Source organism: Corvus cornix, chromosome 7 (genome assembly GCF_000738735.6).
Source record: "Corvus cornix cornix isolate S_Up_H32 chromosome 7, ASM73873v5, whole genome shotgun sequence".
Classification (NCBI taxonomy): Eukaryota; Metazoa; Chordata; class Aves; order Passeriformes; family Corvidae; genus Corvus; species Corvus cornix.
The window spans coordinates 29,499,293-29,523,149 of NC_046337.1; the positions used below are offsets into that span (position 1 = coordinate 29,499,293).

At 41.0% G+C, this 23,857-nt stretch overlaps 1 long non-coding RNA gene across 3 annotated transcripts in view; it reads right to left on the reverse strand.

Annotated features, from left to right (window-relative positions):
• The window catches only part of LOC104693745, a 109,422-nt gene that overhangs the window by 79,073 nt on the left and 6,492 nt on the right, over positions 1-23,857 (reverse strand). For all 3 annotated transcript variants that reach the window (XR_752608.3, XR_005602409.1, XR_002047341.2), the window contains exons 2-4: positions 8,270-8,380; positions 5,714-6,102; positions 5,045-5,118 (exon numbers count right to left, since the gene is read on the reverse strand). This is a non-coding gene — a long non-coding RNA (uncharacterized LOC104693745). The remainder of the gene's footprint in view (positions 1-5,044; positions 5,119-5,713; positions 6,103-8,269; positions 8,381-23,857) is intronic.

Here is a 23,857-nt window from a genome sequence, read left to right on the forward strand (position 1 = left end):
ACATAAAACCTTATTCCCCTAAACCACCATGTTTGAGAAGAGAATAAAATTTTATTTTCTTTTTAAATAAAGATAAGGTGCTTGCAAACGTTCCACGTACCTCTAAATACAGTGTAAGCACAATTTGAATAGAGGTAGGATTCATAATATAGACTCGGAACGACGACTGTGGTACTGAGGCAGATAACTAGTGGAACCAGAGATACAGATCTTTTCTGTGAAAGGCATGTTTCCAGCACTATGAATTGGGAGAAACAGAGCATTTGATTTTGATTCCAGAGAAATAAAGAGGACAATAGCATCCACAAAGGGGAGCTGCTATAATAAGGGAGGGCACGTGGATGGGGAAGGCTTTTGGCGGCCTAGTTATCGCCCAGGAGAGGCCTAGGCCTGCACAGAGAGGTGTTCCACAAAAGGCAGTCCTGCAAGAAAGCACAGTGAATAGGAGCGGAAAATGAATCTTTTCACTGGCCAGATGAAGGATGCACTCAGAACAATGCGCCTCCAGGAATAAATCCTCTTTCTCCTCTCTCAGCAGCTTACTTAGGAACCAGAGCCCACAGAGTATTAATGATTGCAGTGAGCTAATGAATACGTGCTGCATTGGTTCAGCTTATGAAGCATCCAGCAATTTTTTAAAGCAATGACTTATTCTCCAAACTCGTGCTAAGGAAGAACCATATCACTATACACCTCTAAGGAAATTCTTTGAACATGTTGCTTTTAGTGATTGCTTATTTTCTCTTTATTGACCAAAGTATTTGTGAGTGTGTGTACAGCGCAGTACAGCTCTCACCATGCTTGTGAAAACAATTTCACTATGATGCATAGGGTTGTATCCTTATACATTTGTTCACCGGAAAAAAGGGGGTTCTTTCTCTTCCAGCAGCACAAATGCACACAAAAAGCAGACTGGGCTGCTGAGAACTTAACTAAGGGTCATCCATGTTGATACCCTGGGAAGAGAGACCCAAGCTCTGTTGCACTCCATCACTGTGAACCTGGCAGGGCACTGGCACTGACCAGCTGTAGTGCACAGTGAGTCATTTTGATCTTTGGAAATGGCTATTTTGCACCCATATTTCCCACGGAAACAGAGGTCTGAGTCCCAAATAGGTGTACTGTAGAGGCCCAGCACTGCTGCCATCACCACCTGGCAGGGACACGTACCCAACAGGTTCACCGGCTTCTGCCACATCCTGGCAGAAAGAATATGAACAAGCCTTAGGAAAAATGTGGGATTTTTTTTCCTCTAAAAAACCACCTTTTCCAGCAGCAGGCTTTGCAGCTTGTTTTACTTTTCCAGTTGAGCAGACCCAGTGTAGATGCAGCCTACGGTACTGCTTTTCATTTTGTACACCCACATTCTCAAGTCTCTCTCATTGTTCGTGCTTTCGACAGAGGTTACCAATTATACTGCGTCTTACATGGCAACTGTTTACAGGAAAATTACATTGTTTACATATTTTTCCTACAGTTAACAAATTATCTTAAATGTCAAGTTGCTTGATACAGAAATAACAGAGCCTACTGTACATTTTAAAGCACTACAATTGTTGGTAAATTGCACTCAGCACAGAATTATAGACATTTAAACATCATTCGGAAGGAAAATACTTTCCCAAGGGATTCATCTGACATAATAAACTATGAAAATGAAGGCTTAACCATTTATAAATGTCAGCAGAACAAAACCACCCCATCTTTTGAGCACAATTAGTCACGTGCAGTTAACTGTTTAACACTTGCACTGTATATTGATCTCTTATTGCTTTCATGAAATTAATTTGATAGCTGTTCATTTATCATTAATTGTGCTGTGAGCTTCAGAGGGGATTGAGAGCACGAAGGAGGCTGTCTCACAGACTGGACCCAGCAGTTTTTGGCATAACGAGTAACATGTGAGCCACTTCTATCATTCTGCATGTAAGAACCATCCATAACCATCGTGCTTGTCCTCACCACTGTCTTCTGTGTCACTCTGGCAGCACTTTTTATCAGCTAGGGCCATTAGGCATTTAAAAAATCAGTGTTTTCTGTTTTCATACAGAGGTGTTGCCAGTCAGGGGCTGTGGCTGGCTTACAGGTGCAGTTCAGGGCAGCAATGAGCCAGCACCTGCTCCTCTGCTCAGCCACTGCTGCATGGTAGGAGCATTAGTACAGCAAGTCCACCTCAGCTCCACAGGCAGGTTGGTGAATCCCAACAGCTTTAGATAATACCCACCACCCCAGGAAGTTGTTGGTGGTACACGTGTTTCACTGACCAGTGCCTTTTCTCCTCAAGGTTGATTCCCTGCCTTGAAGATGTTGTGACCCATCTGGAAACCTGCCACACTACATGGGTGTATGTATGGTTGCCACTTCCCCTCACTCTCCTAATAGTCTTCCATAAAAAAATTCAGCTCTAGTGGGTAAAAGTGCCTCATTTCAATGCCCTTGTTTTCCTCCTGGAGTCCCCTTTGCTCACATAATATACATGAGATGAGCTGGTCTCCTGCCTCCATGCCTATCACTTTGCTTTCTGACACTGCACTGCTGTGTTTCAGCAGATGGAGAGTATGGTCTCTTCCATAAAATAACAACTTGCTGGTACTTAGTACTTCTGATATAAATCCTTGTTGTTTCCAGAGTTACAATGATAAATCATAAATGTTTGCTCTGTCTTAGCAATGAGTATCAGTCTAATGTTTCAGAAGAGCCTCATTAGTGCTCTTGCCTGTATTCACCCTACTTAAATGGAGTAGCAAACGGGATAGACAATTCACACAAAGTTGCTCTAGTAAGCCATAACCCATCCTTGTATCACACTTCAGTGGTGTTTTTCTATGCTTTTCCAGCAGCAGATCATCAGCCACTGCAGAAGGAGCTTTATTATTAATTATGATGATAATGTAGTGTGATTTCCACTTGCTTCATACATATTACATATTTCAGATAGATAATAAGAAGTGTAAATACCTGAAGAAAAGGCATAATAGGTTATAATACCTAGACAGGGATTCCAGAAAGAAAGAAAAATACAGATGTTGAGAAATATTTTGAGGAAATCTTATCCAGTCTTAACAAAACCAACTGCAGAAACAGGAATTAGAACAGCCCCAAGAAGCATGTCACTTCCAAGTATTTCTTTTCAACTAACTCGTGGTTTAGAAGATGAGCATCCTATGTAGACTGGCATTAAAAATGAGATTAAATTGGAGAAGGGAAAGGAGAAAGGAGGAAAAATGTTCAAAAAGAGGGAAAGGTGAAAGAGATGCAGGCATTAGAAGCAGTAAATTGTCACTCAAGTGGCAGTGACAAGACCATGACAGGTAAATAGAAGGATTTTTTTCCCCAACAACAGAACCATTTCAAGAATATTTCAGTGTGTCTTCTTATTTACATTAATATCTATTTGATCATTACAGGCTATGAAAAATGACAGTAACAATTTTCTTCAGCTACAAGGACAGTCAGTGCTTATGAAGGAAGATTGGTCTACAGCAGCCCCAAGTCCACAAATAGCTGATGACAATTGGCCAGTCCCAGTCAAGCCTCTGCTCTCCATGTGTCCCAGTTCTACAAGCTGAAGATTGTATTTGTTATAGCTTCTTTTCTCTGAGCTTTTTATATGGGATACCAGCTCATATATCAGATCACATTTTGTTATCTTTTATGGTAATGCTTGGGCCATATATCATATTTTCTAGTAAGTCTTAGCTTTGCCAGCCCAGCAGACTATCATAATGTTACCTTTCAAAATACTGCTCTCAGCAGTGGATACACAGGGCTGCATCTTTCACGTGGGTTTTTTGTAGTTTATCAAAATGAAACATGACAACTACTGTAAATGATATTCCCATTTAGTGCTTAATGATACATCTGCTTCCTATCATCCACAAATTCTGATGGTTTGCTAAACAGATATTTTGTTTAGTGACATCTTCAGCCTATCAGCAATGGAAGCTGATGAGTTGGGATTATGAGCTAAAATAGCTCAGTTATTACAACAACAACAACAAAACTTACAAATACTGGATTTAACACCACGCTGACTTCCAGAAAAAAAGATTAGCTTTAAAATTTGAGCACTGCTATTGTTTTCCAATCTAAGGGAAAAAAAAATGGTGCTCTGCCAACAATAACTTGACACAGAAGCAACCACTGTTGGACACATTCAGAATTTCATGGGATTTGAGGGGCAATAGAGCATAGAAAAACTTGTTGTTGCAGCCCCAATCTGTGCCCTGTTCCACAGTTTCTGGGCTGGTACCACTCTCTGCTGTCCAATGGGCAGCAGGGCTCAGCACCCAACATTTAGGCAATCACTTTCCAAGGACTTTTGACTGGCAGAACATGAAACTTACAGTAGACCTAAAGCAAGGTGTAATTTTTGTAAGTTAAGCTGTAAAAAAAAAGTTAAATGCAGTTTATTAATTTCTGTCTAAATTAACTTTATATTTATTCCTTCTGTTTCCCTCTTAGACTCTAGAATTTTTCAAAGACATTTTCTGAACTTTGATAGAATCAGTGGAAGTCTCAGTGGTGTAAATTAGCTCTTACCTCCACTGAGACAATAACCTGAAGGAGTTAAATATACACAGTTTTATTGTCAGGCGTACTCAGTAAAAAACCCACAGTTATCTTGTAATTGGTATCCTGACTGTATGTCCAGAAAAAAGAAAAAATCTCGTTTCATCACTGGCTTTTGGCCAGGCTGGTGTGTGGGAAGTGGGCACTGCCTCCTTTCTCCATTCCACTCACTCTGGAGGTCATCCTAGGGAGCAGGTGGCTCTCTGGCCATCACTCACAAGCCTCACTCACACACCTCTCTGACAATGCATTAAGCTGTTACAGGCTGACCATGATCCTGATCATCCCGGGGACACGGCCTTATCAAAATAAAGTCAACTTCTGAATGACACTCCAAATATTAAGATATCTGAGGTGCTACAGGAAGAAGGCAGAAGGTTTACTTAATGTGAGCCTTTCAGCTGAATTTCCAACCACTGCCATCCTGATGTCTGGTTAAAGGAAGGAGACAAATCATTATTTTTTATCTTACCTGTCACTCAGTCCATTTCCTCCTTAGAAAGCTGACAGCTCAAGAGTCACACCCTTAGAACAATGTTTTGGCACCTGTTCCAAGAGAGAAAATACCAATGCATTGTTTTGAAAGATACTTTGACATTTCATGAGAAATTTACGGTGTTTTAAATATTACTTCTTCTAAGTCAAAACTCTACAGCCACTTGAGAAGACCAAATCTACGCCCTTGCCCAAAGTCTCTAGCTCTGCTAAGTTCTCTTTCTGCCAGGATGATCTCTTCTTTCCTGACACCCCAGGAAGGCTGGGAATGAGGCAGTTGTGATGAGTGCAGGTGTTTCTACACATCCTTCCCTAGACTGGGGACTGAAAGCTAGATCCTGTCTCCCATCACACCCAGGCCACCAAAATGATGCCCATTTCCCTGTGCCGTGGCTGCCTTTGTCTCCAAAGTGACACTGGCGCTTTAGCTGCCACCTGAAGGTCATGCCTCAGCCCTCTGCCTCCTGACACGACTCCAGCCCCACTGCTGTGTGCCAGGGCACAGAGATGCTGCTTGGAGCTAAATCACCATGCTAACATTGCATTTGCCTTCATTTTCCACTTGCTGTTCTCCAAATTGATTTTACTTCTCTCCCTCCAGTTCAGCTGTCAAATGAAGAAAAAAAGTAATAAAAACATCCATTACCTCAGACATGTCCCACGTAACTCTAGTTCTTCACTGCATTCTCAGACCCATCCTGGAATTGCATGCAAACCTCTGTTGTTAGTAATGGAAATTCACAGGGAAAAAAATCTCCAACTCAGCAGAAGAAGTTACATTAAAAAGAGTTTGTCCATGTAAAGCTCTTGATGAAAGGAAAATGTGACAGCCAAATTGCCTTCTCTCATCTGTGTTCCTCCTTGGCCTGGCACAGACTCCACAAGGTGAATGGAAGGGCTCCCGTTGATGTCAGCAGGCTAGGGATCCAGTTCTTGATGTCCATGCTTTGAGGGACAAGAGAGTAAAGAGCACCTTTGTACTGCCTCTGTCTAGGTAATTTTAATTGTGGCAGTGGAGTGAAACAGCACCTGTACCTGAAGGATAGAAAAGGAAATGTTAAAAAGGGGTTGTAAAGTGCTGCAAGACAGGGGGAACTGCCTGTCAGTGAAAATAATGAGGAGTCTAGGAGGTGTGTTTGGAGTGTTTTTTAGAGAATGTTTAAAGAGCTGCTGCCTCTTCTCTGTGTAAGTGTGGTGTTGATTTTAGTTAATGTGTACAGTGGACATGTATGTTCTTCCTTACTGAGCTGGAGATACCTGTTGCTCTCCAGCTCTCCTCCCTGGCCAGCAGCTTCTGCTGAACACAGCTCCCAACCTCTCTGTTCCCAAGAGCAGGACCTAATCACCACCTATCTGCATCTATATGCAGGGCAATTTCCCCCTTTCAGGCTCCCATGGGAATTGCCCCCACATACATTATCTGCAAGACCAGCCTGAACATGCTGCATATCCCTGACAATATAGGGAGCACATGCCTAGAGAGGATTAGCAAGGGCTTCATGCCACAGGGAGCTGCAGCTCCTGCAATTTTCCCTCAGGACCGGAGATCCAGTCTATCCTGCTGCTTGATCCTTAAAATAACCTCTATATTTTCCTGCTTGCAGGACTAGTTTGATTTTCTGAAGATTAAATTCTCTCTACATTAATGACGAAGGAAATCCACTTTCTTGCAAGAAGTTTCTTTAACATTTCCCTCAGCTGCAAACAAATGTAAGCTTTGAGAAGCTGTCTTTTAGCAGGAATGCCTGGGACTTGGAAATGCTCATACTCTTACTGGTATTACAGGTCACTGACCTTCTCAGCACTTACCAGAGCTAAAACACTAAACAGCTTGTTATTTCAGTTTAGAAATGTGTCTGTGCTTGCACCCGCTAGTAACCCTAGTGTAGCAAGGAAAGATTAAACATTCAAGCAATTTAGCTTAGTTCCAGTTCATTTTCAATTAAGAGGAGAAAATCCTCTCAGATGTAATAGGCTATTTTTGGTTGGAGGTTAGTTTATTTGTCAGACAAAAGTAAGCATTTGGGCTTACAAGCTAAACTCACTAATGTTGTTACAAATGTAGTTTATTAAATAAAAAACATTCAGAAAAAAGCACAGAAAATTAAAACACTGATTTCAAAGGTATTTCCCCTTTTCAGGAGGTTTTAAACTAGTAAATACCCCTAAATGAAATCCGTACAAACCATTTCAGGGAATAAATTCTAGTATTATTGTACAAGGTTTTATTTCCTAACCTCTAACCTTTCTGTATGTTCATTTGCTATACTTAGAATGTAAAACCTGCTCTGGACCAATTAAGCAAAGTCAGCTTGTCTTTTCTAATACCATGACAAGCTGGGACGGTTTATCCAAATGCCCATTTTCCCTAACATATTAGGCAAGATGAAGTCTTCTGAAGACATCTTCCTGACTTTACAGGCAAGACCAATAAGAATCCAAGGAAATAAGGAGGTTGGCTGGCCAACACCTTCCATTAAGGTTTAATATTGTGTCATCTTTTCACAAACTGATGTCAATTTGTTCGGGAAGGCAAAATTCCTGTTCATGTGGCAAATGAAGTCCAGCAGTTTCCACAGGTAGAAGATCAGAAAGTGCAAGGGTGAAGAGGAGAGCAGATGCACATCAGGATTTTTGAGTAAAATGTCATATAAATAACTAAATTTAAAAACACACATATCTCTGTTTAACTGGTTTTTCTATTAAGGAATCCTTTCCAAATGACCTTCCCCCAAAATCAATAAGAACTCAGACTAGAACTTCCAGCTTCACCCACTTCCAAGCTGCTTTTATGTGTTTCTTTTGTTTTCCCCTGTCTTTGAAAATTTATAAAACCATCCTTTAATATTTTTTTCATGGAATCATAGTGTTTTCTGTAAAAGACGGAAGCCATTGATGGGCATATACCAGTGAGCTGCATTTAGAAAGGTGGAATGAAAGAAGGAGGATAAGAAAAAAACTGTGAAAAATGCAGAAAGTCCCAGAACATTTATAAGCTGTCTGAAACACTTTTGATTTACACATCTGGCAAGAACTCTGGTAAAAAGTAATGAGAAAGTTACAGAGGTATGAGGAATCAGCAGTGCAGAGGACATTTTGCATTCATGAGAAATGCAGGAAAAAATTCCACCATTCTCATTGAAGCTGTTTTGACAGAATTAAAAAGGAATACTTTCACAAAACAAGAAAGCATCAGAGTCACCTTTCCTCCAGCAGTTCTCATTGACCAAGCATTTCCTCTTGCCTGGTGACAGAAGGAAAAACTGTGTATCCAGCTCCTTAGAGACACAATATGCTCCAGTTCCAGGGCAACCTGTGTTTAGGAAATCAATTGAAATGAGAACGACAAACATTTAAGATCATTGGGGAACTAATGATCCTCTTACAGCCCAAAGACACCACAATTACAATAATCTTTACACAAGACTGAGGACTGCAGCTCCTATCCTGAGCACACATGTGGGAGACCTCCCACGGGGCTGAGTGCTCCTGACAAGCCAAGGTGTCACAAGAGAGCTGTATCAGAGAGAAATGTAGGACAGCCACTCTTCTGGGGTGAAAGGGAGGTCTAGTCAGTGCCATGCTTATGATAAATGGACACATCTTATCTAGAAGGTATTTTAGTTCCTTTTTTGTTCTTTCTCCCTTATTCACCTGTACATTATTTTGGCATCTTTGTGCTTTGCCATCCCCCATTACAAAATGCAAAGATGAGGAGACAGGAAAATAACCACTCTGGGACATGGCTGGCTGCAACTAGGCACAAAGCCTTGTTATGGGGGCAGGTTTTTCCTACAGAAAGCTGCTTCTTTCGGGTGCAGTTTCCCATACAAAGCTGCCTTGCTGCCCCGAGACCCAGCCTCTCCCATCACCTCCCCATGCCTGGCCATTTCTCAGACTCCAATAAGGAAATGCTAGTAAGGTTCAGATGTGGAGTCGGCAGCCATAAGTCCCAGTCATGCTCTGCCAGCCAGAAAGCTTCAGAAACCCAAACATGCTGAGATTTAAAGTATTTCCAGTGACAGAAGTTTGATTTTTCTTTGCTTTAGAAAATCTATTTAGTCCTTTTTAGTTGTTCTGGATAGACAAACATCAATTAGAATCACACGCTTTTGGATTCACACCTGAGTCAGAAATTTTGCTCTAGTTTTCTAATTTTATCCACTTGTCCTGCATAGCTTGTTTATATCCTGTATTCTTCTAGCCCACTTCTGTTTGCTTCGTGATTTGTCTCTTAGCACATTGCTATGCCACCTTCCTAAAAATAAAAACTCTTAATTTTCCTATGAAGTGCTCTGCCACCCACCACTGCAATTTATAAAGACATGTCACCACATTCAAGTGCCAATCTTCCTCAGTGAACAAGTACTGCTCAATGGTGCTATACATCCTTCTGAAACTTCAGATTGTGCACTAGATCTAACAGAGCCAGCCTAGGATAAGAACATTTTGAAGTCAAAATTGGATAGATTGGATTGGGTTGGAAGGAAGAAGCATCTTTCTGGCAGTCTATGTGTCCTGTGGACTGATTTTTCCATCTGTCTGCTGTCCCATAATCCACATTCACCCTTTATACAAGAATTCATCTCTGTTTTGCATCTGCAGAAACAGAGTGCCATAAATAATTTACCATTTCCCCACTTGAAAGTCGGCCTCTTTCTAGAAATTTGTGCAAACAAGAGGCATTTATCAGGTGCTTGATATATATTTTCCTCCTTATTCCTCTTGTTCAGAGCCTGCCTCCTCCCTCCCAAGCAAAACCAAAAACCAGTGACATACTTAGTCCAACAGGAAATTTCTATTATTTACTTCAAAGAGCATCAAATATGAATTTGAAGCCTGAATACTAAGGTGGTCCATTCTTGATGAAAATATTTCACTTGAGTAACTATTCTACAGAGTTATACTAACAGAATTGGCCAAAGCTTACTCTCCCTCCCCTTCAATGCCCCAATGTAGAATCACAATTTATGCCTTGTTGAAGACCACCTAGTCTCCAAAACATAGAATTAGGTGGATAGTTAATAAACTATGCCAATGCTGAAACCACCTCTTTTGCCTTAATTACTGACTGAATAAAGACAAATTTGTAGAAATTTTTCTCTACAAAATAGGCAATTGCATTTAAGAATATTTATCATTCTTTAAATGTCCAGATAATAGAAACTGTGGTTAAAATTATGGTGTCACACCTCTTCTGTATTTCTAACATAAGTCAAGGTTTGCATAGTAAGTTATTTTAAGCAGTGAGCAGACTTCACTCAAAACTGATGCAGTTTGTCTTTCCTAATCAAAAAAACCTCACAGAAAATCCTATGACAATCACCACTGCAAATCCCCAGCACTACGCTTATGAAAGGAAACCAAATGACTTCTCAGAAAAGAAGATGAGCATCTCAGCAGAACCATTTTAATCTGAAAAGTAGCAAATTGTGTGACTGAGTGATTTGACTCCAAAGCAAAATTTATGCAGTGAGGACTTCTGGGAACAGCTGGGTAATGCTCTGTCCAGAGACCAGCTACTGGGATTGAGGGGGTTTTTTCCCTTAGAGATTCTTTGAAAAAAAACCACAAACCACCCCAAATCTGAGACAGAAATCATAATTTTTCATTTATAAGAGGATTTCCTACAATTTTCTGATTAATTTTCTCATTTTAACCTTCCTACAGAGTTTGCGGCCTTTGACCTCTAATAGATTTTGCACATGGATTTTTCTTTACTGTAACTTAAAAATATTGAAATTCATGACAAGTTTTAGGAGAAGAGACCTAAGGTTTCCTTTTACAAAGTAAAAAGAGTTCGAGATGGAAAATGTTTTTCTGACTCAAGGAGAGCTCTTTTGTATATGAAGAATTTGAGTCTGATGTTACTCTCGTGCTGGAAAAAATGTAAAGTCTTTGAAGTCACTCCATCAAAGTCAAAAACTACACAGTAATAAAGAAGAAAATGAGCTGTTTATGTCTTCTTTTTTGTTTGTTTCTTGCCTTAATCTGAAAAAATAAAAAAAAAGTCACCTGATTTATGTTTGTTCTTTGTGTATATAAGGCATGACAAATACATTCAAATATGCAGACCAAATACAATTCTGATAAAAAATTCAGGATTCTTTCCTTTCATTTTCATGGACTGAGTTTCAGCTTTTCATTTTGATTTTTTTTTGTTTTTTTGGAATTCACATTTTCCAGTGTGGTCTCCTTTATTTGGTTTATTAATGTTTCTCATGTCTTGAACAGAAATGACAGGTTCTGCTGCACTTTTGACACTGAGAATCAAAAACATATCTTGAATCAAAGTAAACAAAGCTCACAAGTTTCTCTCCATTCTGTATCTTATGACATAAATGTGAGTCATAGCTTTGAAGCAATCATGAACTTGGATGCAGTGACTGTAAGGAACACATGAATAAAGGGGAAAAATTAAACTCAGAAGAGGATTGAAATAATTAAACTGAATTAACAATTTTCCAAGAAATTAAATTAAATTAATTTTTACAGAAAGAACTAGCAAGTGATTTCAAGTGTATACATACAATGGTAAAAGGAGAATATTGGTGTTTTACTCTAGGATGTTAATTCATTGGAAAAAAACCCAGAGTATTTAAAGTCTGAGTGGTTTTTGGTTTTGTTTTTTCTTTTTTTAAAATGATGTAAAACTAAATAACAGTGATTAGGTTGAGAAAAACAAAGAGACAAGGCACACATTTTGGCAGGGGCTGAACATAGCTCTGCCAAATTTTTCTCCACATAAAGATCATACAAGCAAATTTTAAGCTGAGAAAAAACATCAGAATGCGCTGTTGGGGCATGTGGTGAAAACACTGCCCAGCGTGGCAGAGGGCAGAGCAAATGGGAAAGCCAGAGCTGGCACCCCTGCTGGGCCCTTTCCAAGCTCTGCAAGGGTCACCACAAACTTGTTTTCTCCTTCAGTTTGGGTTTGAAGAAAGGAAAAGTTGCCTTTCCTTTCTTTGCTCTGCTATTTCTGTGCTTACAGTTAAGCACGCAGAAAGCACCTGGAATATTTTTCAGTGACTTCTGATGTCTCTGTGGAGAATTCCCCAAAGTTCCACTGGCTGAACCCTGGATGAACACGAATTTCCTTCCTCATGCCCTCCTGGAGATTTTCCTACCTCATTGGGCTGATTTAAGTTTTTTAACTCTACCAGACTAGCAGCAAATTACCCCCAACATGCTATTTTCAAGGCTTCATGCATGAAGGCATGTATCATTAACAAAATGTCTTTTCCCTGCAGAAGAGAGGTGTTCCAGGTATTCTGAGGCTTCAAATATACACTGAGCAAGTGGTTTCCCCTGGCTTCTCATATCTTTTGACTCTTACACTGTGCCCTCAAGAGCAGCTTTCCTGTTTCTGCCACGGCAAGGTACCAGCAAGGACATAAAAGTGCCAGCAGGAAGGTTACTGCAGCTGTACCCAGAGCAGCCAGGGACCTCATTTCATCCACCTGCATAGCTGGAGAGCTGGCACCAGCCACACCCTGAGTGCCTGAACTGTGCCTGGACTCAGGGCTGGTTTCAGGACACCAAGAGCAACTGTGCAGCCGGTGTGATGGAGAAAAGATTGAGAAGACTTTCCCTGTTTCAAATGTAGAAAATATTGTTCATCCAAGTAAATCATAAATATACTCTTAGAGAAAGCATCAGCTACTGTGCTCACAAGAAGAAAAGCAAGGGAAATTGCAGTAGGTGACATAATGGTCTAAAATCATGAGGGATAAGTCGGTGGGGTACCAGAAAGAACACTTAGAGTGGACATATCTTCATTTCTGAGGAATCTGTCCCTCTTAGGGGCTCAGCAACACTTGTAGTGCTTGGCACGCTTACCTAAATCAAACTGACTAGAGAAGTCAATTTGCTTTCATTTGGGCAGGGAGAAAGGACACGTTTTCATATCCCAGATCTCTTTGGGGATCTGAATTATCTTTCTCTCCTTGCAGTCCAAAGAAATATGTGTTCATTTCCTATGCCTGTGCATGGGTAGTGGCTCCTGGGGGAGGGAAAAAGATGTTCTCCTTGTTGCCTGGCTGCCATTTTAGGAGTCCCCAGAGGTGTTGCGCTCCTGTGCACCCTCAGGAGGGCAACTGGCACACACGAGCACAAGTGGATCAGTGAAAGATACTGTTCAGAGGGAGGGGAACTTTGTAAGTGATCTGTCGTCATCACACACAGCACCTAGAGCTGCTTTTGCCAGCAAGATGCAAACAGCACGACTTTTGGAAGGGAACAGTCACGAAGCAGCCGTGCTGAATATACACACACCAGCTCTGCAACAGGGGTGGCAGCACGGCAGGAGCAGGAGGAAAAGTGCAAGTTTCAGTACTTCTTCTAAAGAGATATTTAAAGGAAAAAGAAGAGGCAGAAATGTCAAAGAAATGTCTTTTAATTATGACAGGGAAAAAGATTGTAGCTTTATCAACATGGAAGATGTAAAACCTATTTTGCAAAAGGGATTATTAAAAATATGACTTCAAGTACAAAAATGTTAAAAAGCCTCTCCCATTTCAAGATTTTCTAAAAATAAGCTGAGAGGAAGTTTTGTTTAAGAGCATAAATGCAATATAATTGAAAGAAGATTTGATTTCTAAGAATATAAAGGATAATCAAAATTGAAGAAACTCCAACAATCTTTTAATCCCAGACTTAACAATTTCAAAACACATCTTCCCACATCACCTTCCTGGCCCACCCTTCAGTTTTGATATCAGTGGCATGTTTGCAAAGGCTATGGAGACTTCAGTGAAATTACCTCCTGTGATCAAAACAAGGGTTTCCCTCACCTCCCATGTCTTGCTCCATCTGTGGTGGTAAACAGACAATATAAATAGACTGATCCTTTTCACTCTCCCTCTCGCTGACTAAAATGCAATCAATACTTCATCATGCTTTCTCCTGCACAGCAGTGCACAGGTTATTTAGCTTCTAAACACAACTACTGAGACTGTCAGTGTCAAAGGAAATGGCAGGAATGTCCTGCACTAATGCGATTCTGGCCCTAATGTGATGGCCTGTGAGAAAAGGTTGCCTCCATCCTTCTGGTATCCAAACTGCATCAAACCTTTACCAATACCTTTCTTTCTGGCCTGCAATTGCTTTCTTCTGTTGTGGGAACTGAAGAGGCTCAATACTCCTTTAATAATCCCTAACTGAAGACCTCCAACAGTTACTTCAGCAGCTCACGTCCAAGAGGATCTCCTAGTGGGATCCTCTCAACGCATCACTGACAGAGCTGTGGCAAAGGGAAGAGGGATTCTGGACTCACGTGCCTCCTTCATTGTGCCCAGAGGAGGTCAGGGGAGAGGAGGGTCTGGAGCTCAGACTCCTTTTAGAAAGTTTTCTGTGAACTCCCTCCACTGCAGACCAAGTGTTAATTTTTGTGGTGTGGGGACTGGTGGCACACAGATCACTGTATGTTCTTGGGAAAAAGAGGAAGCCCACCCACTTCTGAATGGCTTATCTTTGCCTAGATCTCAGTTTCAGGATGAAGAAGGAGTTTAACAGGTGCACTCATGCTTAATTTGATTGAAACTCTTCCTTAAGGCTGTGAGATTTTCACTAAAGACCAGCTCTGTTGTGCTCCTTCTTCACAAAGAACAGGCATTTCTGGTGTTCAGTGCTATTACATTTCCTGGCAGTTTCTGTGTTCTCCAAAACATCTGCAAACCAGATCAGGTGATCTTGTCCACTGTGTGAAACGTAATTGCAAGATGCACAATTCAGAAGCATAAACCCATGCTCAGAGAACCTCAACATTTGTGTGATGGCGTTATCATACTCTGCAAAGCTGTTGACAACTGCCAAATACATTTCATTTACATTGAAGTCTGAGAAAAACATAATTAGCACCTCATATTAAAAAGAAAGCAACATGCTGTTGACAGTAAGCCAGGAAGCTGATAAACACAACTTCCTCAAATTAAATTTTCCTGAAAAACCTAGATGAGCACATAAATTCTAGAGAGTCTGGTGTTAGCAGCTGTACAGCACAATCACGATGAAACTCCAAACCCTAACATTACCACTTACTCTTAAAATATATATTTTCAGAAGATTTTCAAACTATATCAAGTAAATATAGTGTTTTGGGTCGGGGGCCTTTGAGTAAGGGACGGTTTGCTAAAATTAACACCACTTAAACAAGAAGCACGTAGTTGCTGACAAACTCTTGTAATTCCAGATTTGGTTGCTATCCGAGTGTACTGCTCAATTCAACATCTGCTGTGACTTTCTTTTTGGAGCTATGTGGAAATGTAGCTTTTCAAAATTGAGATTCCCTTAACAGGCACAGTTCATAAATCTGAGAGAAGATGAAGGGACTGATTTCTACAAGTACACCAGAAGGATGACTATTTTCTTTGATTTGGTCCCAAATGCTAGCCCCAGTTATACCAACATAAGGTTATAGTGGGTTCAAGTGCTTTCAGTGATGACAACTGCCCTAGCAGAATGTTACATTTCTCCTAAAACTGACAGCTGAAAGGAGTAAGGGAAATATTAAGAACAGAAACTCCCATTATCATTAATTCCAACAATTTTTGTGGATATCTAGGTATACCTGATAGCATGGTGCAGCTCAGCAGTGATTGCACAGACTTGTCTGTTGGCAGTTTGTGCAGAGGGTGAAGAAGGATTTTTCATTTCATGCATCATTTGCAACTGCCTTCAATAATTCAGCAAAGTCAATACATAGCCTTGATGCACAGTTAGGAGAAAAAGCCTGAAGCAAACAAAAGTAAGCAATCCAGAGAGTGACCAAGGATAGCTAAATCCTTTTAAGCTCTGTTCACTACTGCTTCCCTGCCCTTTTGCTACGTACTACATGAGAACATGTAACTGCTTGCACAAATCCATTGCAGTCATGGAATTTCCTTGACATAAACACAAAAGCAACAGACTCCCCTGTATCCCACAGTCATTTTAAGGGATTTTGTAGTGCCTTTATTTGCTCAGACCATTCAGGGTTCAGACTGCTCATTCCCCCATAGTAGAGAACAGAGAGTAGTCTTAGGAGAACATTTAATTTCCAAGAGTAAGAAGAAACTGTCATTTAGACAGGTGTCTTTACCCTGACCTCTGCATCTCAAAAAGGAATGACAGATGTCAGGAAAAAATGTAATAATACAGAAAACAGGAATCACTGCAGAATGACCCCATAACCCATAGTCCTAGGTCAAAGAGGTCAAGAGTGACTTCCACAGAATGACCAAAAGCCCAAGTTTGATATATTTCCTACTTCCCAGGTGTCAAATTCCTCCCTCAAGGTTGGGCATGCCATGTAGCCATCCTAGAGCAGGCAAAGGGCTGAATCAACAAAGCCAGACCTCCTGTGAGACAAAGCACTTCTTTATCCTCTGTGGATTAGGTTGTTTCTTTAAATTCAGGAACACAACATTCAGCCTGCCATAGCATAAAGTACATGCATAAAGTCTTGTGACCTTGACAGCCTGGATGACTGCTGGAAAAATTACTAATGCTTCAGACTTAATAAGGGAGACAATCATTCCATGAACATCACAAGCACCTCTAGAAACCCCACAGAAAAGAGAAGAGCAGGAATGAGTCTAGGAAGAGAAGAGCAGGAATGAGTCTAGGATATACATGCGGCAGTGCTTCTATGTGGAGAGGAGAGGAAACTCTCTTACCCATCACAGCACTCCTCCATCACTAATGGCTTTCTTTCATTCTCAACCTGCTTTCCAGACACTGCTGGTAAAACAAGTCCTTCACTGCTGGGGCAACAGAAAGGAAAGCCTTGGTCAACCACTGCAAGCAGGAGGCAGGGCTGGACTCAGAGCCTGCTTGAGAAAAGACTCTTGCAGAAAAATGCAGGCAGTGATCTGGGGGTTAATTTTTCTCAAGGTTTTCTTTTGAAAGAGGTTTTCTTTCCTGCTAAGAATTCAGGGTTTTTTTTCAGCTCCTGCTCCGATCCCTTGCTTCAGCAGAACACAGCAAACACATTTCATTTCCTTTCCTGCCTAGTGGGATGCTGAGGAGATGTGATCTCTGAATTGGTATATGTTTCAGCTGGCCCATATTTGCAGCAAAATTTATGACACATGCCAGTGCCTCCAGTAGCTGATTGGATACAGCCAGGGAAATGGAGAAAGCCTCAACTCGCTGAGCTTCAAAAAATGCACTTCACTTAAATGATGTATCGTTGTTTTGTAGAAAAAAGGAACACCTGGCTTGTACAGTGGGGAAAAAGAACAAAATGCAACATTCATAAAATTGACTGAAAAGGGACTGGAGAATAAGGTTATTTTTGCTTCCACATGAGAGAACAAGGCACAAAACAAGGTCTGCAATTATAATCTGGCATATCTGTAGCTTTTGTTTGACATGATTGCATTGGCATGTCCACTAATTCAGTTTTAATCTTCATTAACAGATTCAGATTGTTTGATGCTTCCCATGTCACTTGGAAGAAGTATCAGGAAATTATTATTGATTTTCTTATGACACTACATAATTACTTCTTCAGATATAAAACTCATTTATACTGCATGAGTGAGATTTTGGTTTTGCTTTTCCCATTGTACATTTTCAGTGCAGATGTACTGGCTATACCCTCAAATAAGTGAGAGCAAAACTGAATCTAGGGAAAAAAAAGATATTTGTATGTAGCTTCAGTGCAGAAAAGATTTGCAAATAATTTTAGGTAATTTAGAGTTTAAAATTCTGAGTAAGGAACACACATTTAATTCAGCTAAAATAGGAGTTAACCCAACTTGTAACTGGGCAGAGAGGAGCGGAGAGGCATGAGAGGAGAGTGAATGAGAAGAGAGGGCCCAAAGGTAATCCCTTATCTATTGAGCTCCAATCAGAATATCAAATGCAAAGTCTGTATGTGTGGATCTGCTGGATAGATCTGTATTTATGTATACATACATAGAAGAATATGTAAATCAAGGTACATATTTTTAGCAACAGGATATGCTGTGCTACAACACACACTAATTTGCCTTTTCCTAAATGCTACAGAAAAGCAAATCCTGTAGCAAATTCAGCATGAAGATATAGATGCCATCTCATTCATTAAACCAGACCAGATCTTTGCTAACAAGTAAATAAACACAGCTGACTCTGAGTCCTATTTACATGTAGACTCCTGCACTCTGCACTGAGCAGTAAAAAATTAGATTACTTTTAATGCTTGGTAAGTGTGTTAGGAGATCCTAGCACCACCATGAGTGATGTTCCTGGGAGGGCAGGGGCACCTTATGGCTGTCCACTACAAGCATGTAAATAAATGGTTCTGGCACATGAGCTATTGCCTGGGAGCATTAATAGAGTTACTGCCTAGAAATCCTAATTGCAAATGAGCAGCTTCACCTAACTGGTCCAGCAGCACTAATACAATCAAAGTATACCCATCTTCGTTGGGAAAATGTGATGCCCATTTTGGTCTGTGCTGTTCTTGGAGATAAAACTCGAGCCTTTGTTCTTGGGAAGCAGAATCCATTATGATGTCTATCTTATAAAGAATAATTGCTTGCCAGTAAGTGCTGGTCCCAAAAGAAATATATTCTGAATTGATTAGTACTCAACCACCCATCCCTCCATAGAGTTGGGGAGTTCTGTAATACCTTTCATAACTTTTCAATTAGATTTTGATTTGGGAGCATTTTTGCCTCCCATCATGGAGGGAATTGTCTGGCAGAGTGCAGTGAAGAGCAGAAAGGAACTGTGAATCCTCCCAACCCACTGCTGTCTGGGGGGTTATGACAGGCTGTGGTGCCCAACACCATGGGTTTAAAAACTGCTAACGTAGTATTTTCAAAATAAAAAGGGAATTAAACAGTACTGCTAAATGCATGCCATTACATCTGTCCCTTGGTTTTTAGTTTTAAACATTTGGTATGTGGGTTCCTCAGCATTCTGGTGCTTGGGGAGACACTCGTGCTGAGATAATTCAGTGACTGCGAGCATCACTGCTCTCCTATTTCCATGGCTACAGTTGAATGATCTGCTAAGAACAATTCCTGAGACTTCTCTGGGAAATCCTACTCTGTATATTGGTCTGTATAAACCAGGAGACAACCAAGTTCCTGGCAGTCTGAGCTGTGGGACCAGTAATTTTAGAGAATTTTATATGAGCAAAGTATTCTAATGCAGAAACCAGTCAGTTTCAAAATGATTTGCCAACCACAAAATGAAATAAACTGGCTGGATAATCTGTTCACAACAATTAATTCCACCAGTTTTACCACTTAATCTCCTGTCTCTCAAAAGGAGTCTGGAAAACTCAGTGTATTAATGCATACATTTTTTGAGAAGTATTATATGAGAAATGATCATCACAACATACCATCAACAAAGTTATAAAAGCACCTTGAGTTTCTATTTCAATAGAGAAAAGGAGATGGTCATATGCTAATCATACAAAAATATAATAACAGTGATTTCTTTGTATTAAAGAGAAAACAAGACAATTCAAGAGGCAATTTGAAAATAGGATGCCAGGCACACTGCTTTCATCAAACCAAAGACGAATTGTTTAACGAAGGCCTGATGAGAAGACCAAAATTTAGCTGCTGTTTCATCACAGTAATTATAGCGAAAATTTGGAAAAAATATTTAAAAATCAGTACAGGCAAAGAAAATTCCTGACCTGCTGATTCCAAAACAGTAGCCTATTTCTGTCTTTTTCAAACAGCAACATGGTATAGCAGTTTCAAGACATTTTCAGGATAAAAGCCTGTTTCTTTCAAAAGCAATAACAAATATTTCATTAACTTTGGGAGAGAAGGAAAATGAAAGACCACTATTTCGCCTTTGTTTCTATCACTGTATTGATTATGACAGCTTTAAAGCCCCTTTCAAATGTGAAGAAATTTTCCTAAATAGCCTGATTCCTTTGCATAGTCTCCCTGTGGTGTGGATGTGCACAAGGATAACATAGTATGGGATATTGGGAGAACACATCCTGTGCAACCATCTCAGGATGTTCTTTCATATAGACAAATTGCCAGTGGAGCATCTTTAGAAGCAGCTTTCTGACTCAAGTCAGGGTGATTTTTCCTCTGATGCCATTTATTGATGATCTCAAAGCCTGTTTGCATCAGAAGGCAGTTCTGGCAAAGGAAACACAGAGTTGCAGTTCGGGCTGCAGGGAATGCTTCAGCACTTGCTGACACCCAGGAGATGCTGGACCTGATTTTCTTTTCTCCCTGCTAACAGAGAGCTCACTGATACAAATTCTCTCACATTCTCCAGGAGAAAATTTCTGAGAAAAATATGTGCAAACCAGCTTTCGATAAAGTTGGTCAGTATAGAAGAGATTAATAAAATGAGTAACAAATAAGAAAGAGAGTTTGACTCTCCCATGCCTTTGCTCCTGAGGAGGAGTAACAGCACACTGCCTCCCCCTGAAAGCCACGTCTCTGGCAGTGCCTGACAGCACAGGACTGTCCCTGAGGCAGGACACGGGCAGGTCACAGGTGAGCACTGTCTGAGGAGCTGCAGCAGCACCGGTGGGTGACACTCTGAGGAGAACCATGAGCTAGGGCAGCGCACCCTCCACTTGGGGATGACTCATGTCTCTATGCCACTTGACAGAAAATTAATGCCACCAGTGCACACACCAAGGTCTTTACCGCAATTCCCATTTGATTTTCTCTGAAACTGAGTGATTGCTTTGAGGAAAAAGCACCTCCCTATCACCGCCTTCAGCAGCTCAGCTCTCAGGGAAGTGACTTCACTGCCAGGATATCTTTCAGACTTCAAGCAGACAGAGTGGGACACACCTTCTGAAGGACAGAAGGGTTGCCTTCAGCTTCTTCTAGCCACAAAAACCAGCACCCACATTACATTTAGCAAGTATTGCTGTGTACAGAAAGTAATTTTATATGAGCTGGCAAACAGTATTACCAACCCCTGCAAAAGGGCTGGAGATGAAGCCTCTGTATCTTTCAGCCTGTGGCCCAGCTCTCTGGCTACAGCCTTCCTGCTCTAGCCAACATGAGGTCTCCTGAGAAGGGAATTTGGCAGATTCAGCTTCCTCTCCTCCCATCCTGCCCTTCAGCCTCTGGCTGTGAGCTGAGCCTCCCCGTCCCTCTGGCCTGACAACGGTCTTGGCCACTCACTCTTGTTTCAAAAAGGGCTTGATTTGTTGGCCAAAATAAGAGGTGGCTGCATAGATGTCCCTCAAAGAAGTTTTAAAGTTGTTTGGGTTTTTTGGTAGTGGGGTATTGAAAACGCATTTTACATTTGAGGAAGGATGAAAAGCTTGTAAAAGCGGTAATTCACGGGGAAATTAGAAAACAAACAAATCCAAACTCAGATTTTGTGCAGAATGGGAAATATATTGCTCCACTTCTGTCACTTAAGTAAAAGCCTAATCCTGCAAAAAAGACACCTCCCTTCATCCCAAACACTAAAGCCACAAGGGGTAGACTCAGCTTTGGGATCAGCACATCCTTGAATTTTTGTGGCAGTTGTCCCTCCCCAGTCCCTGCTGTACTGTGTGCAATTGAATTGTTCCTTGGATTAGTTGTGCTTTCCCAAGGACAATACTAAAAGTACGATAATCAACATAACTTCTTCTACAAGCAGTGACACAAGACTTTTCTCTATTTGGCATTCAGCTTCACAGCCTAATTAATTAGCATTTGTACAGCACTTTGAAAATATGAGATGCAATTGAAGTGCTAAGTATTATTATCAATATTAGCAGCACCACCATTTTGCTCTACTGAATGCATTTTCCAACAGCTTTGCTACAGAACTGATGTGTGATAGACATGAAATGCACTCAGAGCTCCTTCACCATGTTTGATTACAGTAAGCCAAGTGGCTGGCACAGCTGCATGGCTGTGCAGTTTTTTTCAGTCTATTAAAAAAATTAAATCCCATATAGCACAATTTGTTCTGAATCTGTCAGCAAGGTAGATAGATATTGCTTTGCAGGACAGTTTGGGAATTGTTTATGAAAAGGACTCTGAGGTGCTTGACTGCCGTAGGCTACCTCTCATTTGTATGTATCCAAATATGCCATCCAGAGAAAAAAAAATGCTTCATGAACTCTTGTAATTGTATCTTTCTCATTTAGCACAGAAACTGCTGGTAGTTAAAAGGCACAAACACTTCTAAACAGGTGACTGATCCCCGTTGCCCTCAATTTAAAATATAGCTGTAACTTGTAAACTCAAGAGCTCCCGGGACACATCTTTCTTGATTTCCATTTTGGTAGCTGCTGTTTTTGGCAGTGCCAAGAGGATATCTGGCCTTAACCTTCTGAATCAGTTTCATTTCAAAATCAATGACTTTTACCCCATGCTGGCTATTTGCTGCTCTCATGCTTGCTAACATGCACGGGTTAGTAGCTGCAGTCATCATTTCTTCGCCCAGCTGCTTATACCCACTGCATTTTTATTTCTGAGCGAGCCAACCTGTTCTGCTCGAGGTAATATGCAGTAGCTGAGAGCTAAGTAACTCTTGGCTGCCTTAGGCCAAATAGAGTCTGTAAATGACTGGGAGACTAAATCATTAATTTCCTGCGGTTTGCTTGCTGTGGTGGTCCCAGAGGCTGTCACAGAACAGGACACGCACCCGAGACATCGCTGAGTTGGTGCCTGGGCTGAGCTGGGGCAAACCTGACGGCAGAGGAGGCAAGTTGCAGGTGCCATGCTTTGTGCAGGAGCACCTCAGGAACATTCTGGGAATCTCTCCTGACAGTCCTGCTCAGGAGTGCTGCCCACCTCTGAGGGCAGAGCTGACTGGTGGCAGCAGGGACTCTCTTTGGGGTGTGTTTTGGTACCACAGTGCCCATTCCTGCCTGGGTTTCGCAGTGGGAAGCAGAACCCCTGGACTTGCAAGAGATGGACCTCCCAAAGCCTTACCCAGCTACTGCAGGAGAAGGCACAAGGAGAGAGAGCAGGGGTCTGAACAGACATTTTTGGACATTTATGGCATAACTAAGTATTTTGCTTATTATGCTGCAAGAATTTCATGCGTATTGATGCCTTCTTCATTCCATATATTCTTACTTCTCAGTTCCCACCTAATTCCAATTGTCATTGCCATGTTGGTAGGAGAGAGGATTTTTCACAGTTGCAAGGAAGCAATAAATGCCATTTAATTCAATAAAAATGAAAATGGGGCACCAAGGCAGAAAAATGGGAAGCAAAACTGGAAATTGTGATGCCACAGAAGTCATGGGCCCCAAGATTGCACCCCAGACTGTAGAAACTGCCCAGTATAATTAACAGGCAGGCATATACCCACAGCACAGCCAGGAGATGGGTCAAAGACTTTTTGGGATGAGTTAATTAATGGATATAAGTCCAGGAAACCTGACAGCAGTTATTTTTCTGAAAGTCTTGAGCAGCTGATGGATCACTACAGACAGATAATGTCCCTCACAACAATAGCAAAACAGAGCAACCTTGAACCAGGAGAGGCTGACAATTGTCATTAAAAACATGGTATTCAATCATAAAAGCATTTTGTGGTTTTAGTTCTTGGGAGTGTTCCACCCTCCTGTTCCAAATCCCCTGACACTAAGATAACAGATCCCTTCAAGATGCATAAGAGTGAAATACAAAGATCTTTCAAGTATCAAAGCTGTGTGCTGCAGCATGCAGCCAGCACTAAAGTGCTGATGAAGATTTGTTTGATAGCCTTCTGAATTCTAGGGATATTTCCAGAGCCAGAAGACATATTAGAGAGGCTGATTCATAAAGCAAAACCCAGATTCTTCATCCATTTCATGTGCAGGGTTCAAAGGAAAGACCCCGTGAAAATGTTACAAAGTACTAATAATACAAACCTCATGAAA